The sequence below is a fragment of the Schistocerca cancellata genome, chromosome 5, assembly GCF_023864275.1.
Source record: "Schistocerca cancellata isolate TAMUIC-IGC-003103 chromosome 5, iqSchCanc2.1, whole genome shotgun sequence".
Classification (NCBI taxonomy): Eukaryota; Metazoa; Arthropoda; class Insecta; order Orthoptera; family Acrididae; genus Schistocerca; species Schistocerca cancellata.
In genome coordinates, this window is record NC_064630.1 from 788,903,849 (window position 1) to 788,912,999 (window position 9,151).

Genomic DNA, 9,151 nt, shown 5'->3' on the forward strand with positions numbered 1-9,151 from the left:
TGTATTGAAGCAAGTGCGGTTGTTTTTTGAAGAAACCCACAGCGGTCCCAGTGTAGACTGTTATTACGTCAGACATCATCCAATACACAATAATAGTCAGAATTCTGTTGTTACACCATGTATTAAGCTACCTGTTCTAGAAGTTCATCCGAAATATTAACTCTATTACTAAATCAACGGAATATCTTGTTCGAACGTTAATATTTTAATAACAATGAGAATTAAGATAATTAAATTAATTAAAATATTCAGTTGTATTTAATTTATTAAAATACAGCAGTGCGAGATATCTGCCATATTAGTCAATGCTATCTGGCATATTTTCTGCTGTTGGCTGAGATGAATGTTTTCCGGTTTTATGATGTACAGATCTGATAGAATCAGCCAAAAATCAGGTGAGTTTTGTAATATCACATTTTATTACGGAAATATATGTGTCAGATACTGTACTGTGTGTAGAAACCAAAGACGTTATTCCTTGTATAAGAAAAGCGAAAACTGTCATTGCATTGTCGCTGATTTTTATTATCTCTGTTGCTGAATGTAATGTCAATGACTCATATTTTGTTCTTGCTCTCGTAAAGTCGAAGGGAAGTTGTAATAGTGAATCTTACCATTACAACTCAATAGTAAGAGTAAAAGTTGTATTCACGGAAGAAGTAAACGAGTGTTCCTCTCTATAAATTACGTGAGACTCGAACGCAAATGTTATTCTTTACAATCATTCTAGTTACTGTAAAAACGTCAACGTGGAGTTGGAGAGACGCTGGAGAGATTGGCGAATGAACTTAACAATAACTACGACAGCTTTCAAAGGACTCCATAGCAGGCAACAAGAAATCTGCCACATGTCTGTTCCAAAATACTACCGCACGACAATACAAACACAAGGCGGGCTAAGTTTCAATGGAAATATCAGTACATCATTCATAAACCAAGAATGCATGCTAATCTTGTCTATAAAACCATAAAATACTGTAAAAATAAGAATATTGTTCGTCGCAATGCACTGCTGGTTGTGTTTCAGTCCTTACGTCACCTTACCAGTACCCGCACCTAACGACAAGTCTGGACTATTAACACCACTAACAACGCAAATCCTGCAGCACACCACATTTCTCCAAAGTTGGTTACTCAGACGGTAAATACATTTCCTTCTACACAGATTCAAATAGCGAAAGTGTAATTATAACCTCGCTTTATAATATACAGAACTTCAACGTACAGAACGTGAAATACTTACAAATTTTGCGCAACACACAACCTCCTGTCTAGCAAACGATAAAAATATAGAAAATGGCGGAAACTGCTTATGGTGGTCTCCCGTGTTCATTCCCTAGTCAGATTCTAAAAAAAAGTTATGTACCTGGCTATACCGGCCGCCAAGTACATCACTTTTCCCTACTATTGTTTCTGAACTTTAATACACTCCTGGAAATGGAAAAAAGAACACATTGACACCGGTGTGTCAGACCCACCATACTTGCTCCGGACACTGCGAGAGGGCTGTACAAGCAATGATCACACGCACGGCACAGCGGACGCACCAGGAACCGCGGTGTTGGCCGTCGAATGGCGCTAGCTGCGCAGCATTTGTGCACCGCCGCCGTCAGTGTCAGCCAGTTTGCCGTGGCATACGGAGCTCCATCGCAGTCTTTAACACTGGTAGCATGCCGCGACAGCGTGGACGTGAACCGTATGTGCAGTTGACGGACTTTAAGCGAGGGCGTATAGTGGGCATGCGGGAGGCCGGGTGGACGTACCGTCGAATTGCTCAACACGTGGGGCGTGAGGTCTCCACGGTACATCGATGTTGTCGCCAGTGGTCGGCGGAAGGTGCACGTGCCCGTCGACCTGGGACCGGACCGCAGCGACGCACGGATGCACGCCAAGACCGTAGGATCCTACGCAGTGCCGTAGGGGACCGCACCGCCACTTCCCAGCAAATTAGGGACACTGTTGCTCCTGGGGTATCGGCGAGGACCATTCGCAACCGTCTCCATGACGCTGGGATACGGTCCCGCCCACCGTTAGGCCGTCTTCCTCTCACGCCCCAACATCGTGCAGCCCGCCTCCAGTGGTGTCGCGACAGGCGTGAATGGAGGGACGAATGGAGACGTGTCGTCTTCAGCGATGAGAGTCGCTTCTGCCTTGGTGCCAATGATGGTCGTGTGCGTGTTTGGCGCCGTGCAGGTGAGCGCCACAATCAGGACTGCATACGACCGAGGCACACAGGGCCAACACCCGGCATCATGGTGTGGGGAGCGATCTCCTACACTGGCCGTACACCACTGGTGATCGTCGAGGGGACACTGAATAGTGCACGGTACATCCAAACCGTCATCGAACCCATCGTTCTACCATTCCTAGACCGGCAAGGGAACTTGCTGTTCCAACAGGACAATGCACGTCCGCATGTATCCCGTGCCACCAAACGTGCTCTAGAAGGTGTAAGTCAACTACCCTGGCCAGCAAGATCTCCGGATCTGTCCCCCAGGATGAAGCGTCGTCTCACGCGGTCTGCACGTCCAGCACGAACGCTGGTCCAACTGAGGCGCCAGGTGGAAATGGCATGGCAAGCCGTTCCACAGGACTACATCCAGCATCTCTACGATCGTCTCCATGGGAGAATAGCAGCCTGCATTGCTGCGAAAGGTGGATATACACTGTACTAGTGCCGACATTGTGCATGCTCTGTTGCCTGTGTCTATGTGCCTGTGGTTCTGTCAGTGTGATCATGTGATGTATCTGACCCCAGGAATGTGTCAATAAAGTTTCCCCTTCCTGGGACAATGAATTCACGGTGTTCTTGTTTCAATTTCCAGGAGTGTATTTCTATGTTGGCGCTTAGTTTCCGAATAAAGATTAACTCACTATGTTACTGAGCTTCGCATCAAATAATTAATGTGTTGAGCGAAATTATGTGAGCCGAAATTACACACACTGACGTCTGCAGTTGCAGGACGTATGAAGGTCACAGAGCTACACCAGAAGGAAAGAGTAGCGCCATTAGTGAAATGAAACCGCGGAGAGCTGTAGATAGCAATTGTAAATTATCTCGGCGCTCGACCAATTTGGAGAAGAGCCAGCAGAAGAACCGCGGCTGGGTGGCTTAGTTTACTCGTACCGTACTGTAGCGGTATCATTAACTGCTGGAATAGTTGTCACACCAAATAACTAACAGGAGAAAGGATGGTAAAACAGCTGTTACTAAACCATCAGAGGTGCTACAGAAAGAGTATTAGAATAAGAGCATAAAGCTTTAAAGGGAATCTGTTTACATTTATTGCTGGCTAAGATGTCTCACGACGTTGCTGCAACTACGCTCGGACTCCTTCAAAAATATAAAATGTTTTTTACTTAACTTCAAATGTATATACATTTTAAAAATTATCAGTGTTGTTAACATCATAATGTTATTGTGTGTAATTGAAAATACGTTGTACGATATACGTTTGAAGATTAAGGATTATTAGCTTTCTCTTTACGTCTGCGGTAAGTTTTCTTTTCGTAACAATATTGTTTTTCTCTAACATGTTAAAGTATTTCGTAGCTGCTAGTAAGGTTCCTGTTGCTTTCCTGGTGACGGGACCATGGACTTTGCAAAGAAAATATGTTATTTTCCATTTTGGTGCGCAGTGCCGTGAGATGGGGACTCTTCCACTTCAATGATCTAAAAACAAAGCTTCTGAATGAAACATCTTGACAGATTAAAACAGTCGAGACGGCGACCTTTGCATTATTCTCAACAACTGTATATTTTGCAGGATCGTTGGCCATATGTGGGTCTTCCACTCTCTCTTACTGTTTTGTTAGAAAGTCCGGAGAATATAACGGCATATGAAACAATCCATTTAATGAACCACTGTGTTGTAACATTATTACATGTTCCTTCAAACGTGTTTCATTAAGGCCAGCATTCCATCAAGTTAACCCTATTTATGTCACAGTACAGCAGGAAAATTAATTATTTGCACTCATAGAAGTATTAGTCGTTACATTCGATTATAGCTACATGAAAACATCAGAGGCTTGCATTGATACAGTGAACTAGTTAGCTGGTGTTGGCTAGGCAGGCCTCGAGCTGCCGATCGCGCACAAAACCTGCGAAAACCCTGAACATTCGGTTCAAATCGTTTGATTTTCTGGTCACGTACAGTTTGTCGACTATAAGTCAGACGACGATCACAGCGTACCGCGGGGAACAGGTACATGTATTGGACACTGACAACGCTACGCACCGATCAGCAGCTGTGATACAAAGACATGACGAAATAAAAAAAAAATATCTTAAAGAAAAGAAGTGAAACAAAATTACGTAAATCAGTGTACCGCGGTATCGAGATATTATGTTCGCGTCACAAACGTGTGAAGCGAAGCATACATGCCGGCTGTTGTGGCCGAGCGGTTCTAGACGCTTTAGTCTGGAACCGCGCTGCTGCTACGGTCGCAGGTTCGAATCCTGCCTCGGGCATGGATGTGTGTGATGTCGTTAGGTGAGTTAGGTTTAAGTAGTTCTAAGTGTAGGGGACTGATGACCTCAGATGTTAAGTCCCATAGTGCTCAGAGCCATTTGAACCATTGCAGAACTTACCTGCCAGCTCAAATGTAGTTGTGGACGGCTTGGTGGCGCGGTGTATGAAATCGTCGATTGCCAGCGGTTTCGCATTGTTTAATGAGAGGAGTAGGGAAAGTATATCTGTACGAGTGGAATTAAAGAGTGCTGCCCCAGTTCTTTAACACACAAAGAAAGAAACTGCCTCCCCACCATTACTGATTTAATGATTTTTAAACAAGAAAAAAATGGCAGTATTGGTTTCGTTGCACAGTACATAGAAAACATTACGCAGAAGATCTTATTCCCTCGCGTAAAAAGGAGAAAAAGTACAAAATCGTAGACTTAAAGTAAATACGCAAACTTTGAGAATGAAATCGTTATAACAGACCAACCCGCCTGACTTTCAGCAGCCTTCTGGAGCACCACATCTAAAACGCTTGGATTCTCTTCTCTTTCGCTTTATCCACAGTCCGTGATTCACTTCGATACAACGCTGGTCTATAATCGAAAGTTAAGTTGCAATGCGAAGTTTGAATAGTACCTTCAGCAACAACTGAAGTTCTTAAATTGGAATTAATTATGTCGATCTTATATCGATAGACTCCCCCCATGAACCATGGACCTTGCCGTTGGTGGGGAGGCTTGCGTGCCTCAGCGATACAGATAGCCGTACCGTAGGTACAACCACAACGGATGGGTATCTGCTGAGAGGCCAGACAAACGTGTGGTTCCTGAAGATGGGCAGCAGCCTTTTCAGTAGTTGCAAGGGCAACAGTCTGGTTGATTGACTGATCTGGCCTTGTAACAATAACCAAAACGGCCTTGCTGTGCTGGTACTGCGAACGGCTGAAAGCAAGGGGAAACTATGGCCGTAATTTTTCCCGAGGGCATGCAGCTTTACTGTATGATTAAATGTTGATGGCGTCCTCTTGGGTAAAATATTCCGGAGGTAAAATAGTCCCCCATTCGGATCTCCGGGCGGGGACTACACAAGAGGACGTCGTTATCAGGAGAAAGAAAACTGGCATTCTACGGATCGGAGCGTGGAATGTCAGATCCCTTAATCGGGCAGGTAGGTTAGAAAATTTAAAAAGGGAAATGGATAGGTTAAACTTAGATATAGTGGGAATTAGTGAAGTTCGGTGGCAGGAGGAACAAGACTTCTGGTCAGGTGACTACAGGGCTATAAACACAAAGTCAAATAGGGGTAATGCAGGAGTAGGTTTAATAACGAATAGGAAAATAGGAATGCGGGTAAGTTTCTACAAACAGCATAGTGAACGCATTATTGTGGCCAAGATAGATACGAAGCCCACACCCACTACAGTAGTACAAGTTTATATGCCAACTAGCTCTGCAGATGACGAAGAAATTGAAGAAATGTATGATGAAATAAAAGAAATTATTCAGGTAGTGAAGGGAGACGAAAATTTAATAGTCATGGGTGACTGGAATTCGAGTGTAGGAAAAGGGAGAGAAGGAAACATAGTAGGTGAATATGGATTGGGGCTAAGAAATGAAAGAGGAAGCCGCCTGGTAGAATTTTGCACAGAGCACAACTTAATCATAGCTAACACTTGGTTTAAGAATCATGATAGAAGGTTGTATACATGGAAGAACCCTGGAGATACTGAAAGGTATCAGATAGATTATATAATGGTAAGACAGAGATTTAGGAACCAGGTTTTAAATTGTAAGACATTTCTAGGGGCAGATGTGGACCCTGACCACAATCTATTGGTTATGACCTGTAGATTAAAACTGAAGAAACTGCAAAAAGGTGGGAATTTAAGGAGATGGGACCTGGATAAACTGGCTAAACCAGAGGTTGTACAGAGTTTCAGGGAGAGCATAAGGGAACAATTGACAGGAATGGGGGAAAGAAATACAGTAGAAGAAGAATGGGTAGCTTTGAGGGATGAAGTAGTGAAGGCAGCAGAGGACCAAGTAGGTAAAAAGACGAGGGCTAGTAGAAAATCTTGGGTAACAGAAGAAATATTGAATTTAAATGATGAAAGGAGAAAGTATAAAAACGCAGTAAACGAAGCAGGCCAAAAGTAATACAAACGTCTCAAAAATGAGATCGACAGGAAGTGCAAAGTGGCTAAGCAGGGATGGCTAGAGGACAAATGTAAGGATGTAGAGGCTTATCTCACTAGGGGGAAGATAGATACGGCCTACAGGAAAATTAAAGAGACTTTTGGAGATAAGAGAACCACTTGTATAAACATCAAGAGCTCAGATGGAAACCCAGTCCTAAGCAAAGAAGGGAAAGCAGAAAGGTGGAAGTAGTATATAGAGGGTCTATACAAGGGCGATGTACTTGAGGACAATATTATGGAAATGGAAGAGGATGTAGATGAAGATGAAATGGGAGATACGATACTGCGTGAAGAGTTTGACAGAGCACTGAAAGACCTAAGTCGAAACAAGGCCCCTGGAGTAGACCACATTCCATTGGAACTACTGACGGCCTTGGGAGAGCCAGTCCTGACAAAACTCTACCATCTGGTGAGCAAGATGTATGAAACAGGCGAAATACCCTCAGACTTCAAGAAGAATATAATAATTCCAATCCCAAAGAAAGCAGGTGTTGACAGATGTGAAAATTACCGAACAATCAGTTTAGTAAGCCACAGTTGCAAAATACTAACACGAATTCTTTACAAACGAATGGAAAAACTAGTAGAAGTCGATCTCGGGGAAGATCAGTTTGGATTCCGTAGAAATACTGGAACACTTGAGGCAATACTGACCTTACGACTTATCTTAGAAGAAAGATTAAGGAAAGACAAACCTACGTTTCTAGCATTTGTAGACTTAGAGAAAGCTTTTGACAATGTTGACTGGAATACTCTCTTTCAAATTCTGAAGGTGGCAGGGGTAAAATACAGGGAGCGAAAGGCTATTTACAATTTGTACAGAAACCAGATGGCAGTTATAAGAGTCGAGGGACATGAAAGGGAAACAGTGGTTGGGAAGGGAGTAAGACAGGGTTGTAGCCTCTCCCCGATGTTATTCAATCTGTATATTGAGCAAGCAGTAAAGGAAACAAAAGAAAAAAGTCGGAGTAGGTATTAAAATCCATGGAGAAGAAATAAAAACTTTGAGGTTCGCCGATGACATTGTAATTCTGTCAGAGACAGCAAAGGACTTGGAAGAACAGTTGAATGGAATGGACAGTGTCTTGAAAGGAGGATATAAGATGAACATCAACAAAAGCAAAACAAGGATAATGGAATGTAGTCGAATTACGTCGGGTGATGCTGAGGGAATTAGATTAGGAAATGAGACACTTAAAGTAGTAAAGGAGTTTTGCTATTTGGGGAGCAAAATAACTGATGATGGTCGAAATAGAGAGGATATAAAATGTAGACTGGCAATGGCAAGGAAAAGCGTTTCTGAAGAAGAGAAATTTGTTAACATCGAGTATAGATTTAAGTGTCAGGAAGTCATTTCTGAAAGTATTTGTATGGAGTGTAGCCATGTATGGAAGTGAAACATGGACGGTATATAGTTTGGACAAGAAGAGAATAGAAGCTTTCGAAATGTGGTGCTACAGAAGAATGCTGAAGATTAGATGGGTAGATCACATAACTAATGAGGAAGTATTGAATAGGATTGGGGAGAAGAGAAGTTTGTGGCACAACTTGACCAGAAGAAGGGATCGGTTGGTAGGACATGTTCTGAGGCATCAAGGGATCACCAATTTAGTATTGGAGGGCAGAGTAGAGGGTAAAAATCGTAGGGGGAGACCAAGAGATGAATACACTAAGCAGATTCAGAAGGATGTAGGTTGCAGTAGGTACTGGGAGATGAAGAAGCTTGCACAGGATAGAGTAGCATGGAGAGCTGCATCAAACCAGTCTCAGGACTGAAGACCACAACAACAACAACATATCGATAGAGATGTTCGCTGGACGTTAGCGTTATTACAATTCTCCCAGTTTTCATACTTTTGACAGTAAAACTATTTACATTAGAATATACAGCCTACAGTTGCAGGTTAACTTTATCGTTCACCTAGGTTTCAACGTTAGTAATAACGTCGTCTTCAGAACATAAAATATTATTTAAATGTTTGCCTAAAACAAGCCATGTCCTAAGTAAACTTTATAAAACTTGATGCCTAACCATAAGATTTTGTCTCTTCTATTGAGCGGTGGTGGTTGTGGGGATGTTTACGGGGGACTAACCAGCTAAGGTCATCAGTCCCCCATTCCAAAACAGGCGAGACGAAAATGTGTAGAGCAGGTAAAACCCCAAGGGGAAGGAGAGTTCCCCCCAGGCACTGAAAGAACACAAATGCGGCAACGAACACTACAGACAAGAAGAGTGCAGATGAACACCAGACAGAAAGAAACAGATGAAAAGAAGATGGCCGGAGACCGGTTCACTGACCACGAGAACAAAAAAAAGGGAAAGAGTCAACCATCCGACTACACACTAAAATCTGCAACCAATTATGAGAGACTCGAGGACAAGAGGCACAGAAAGGGAAAGGTGCAGGACTTCCCTAAATGGAACCATAAAATGAACTACCATAGATAAAATTTAAAACGTCGTCAGCCATGGAGGCATCGTCGCATAAAA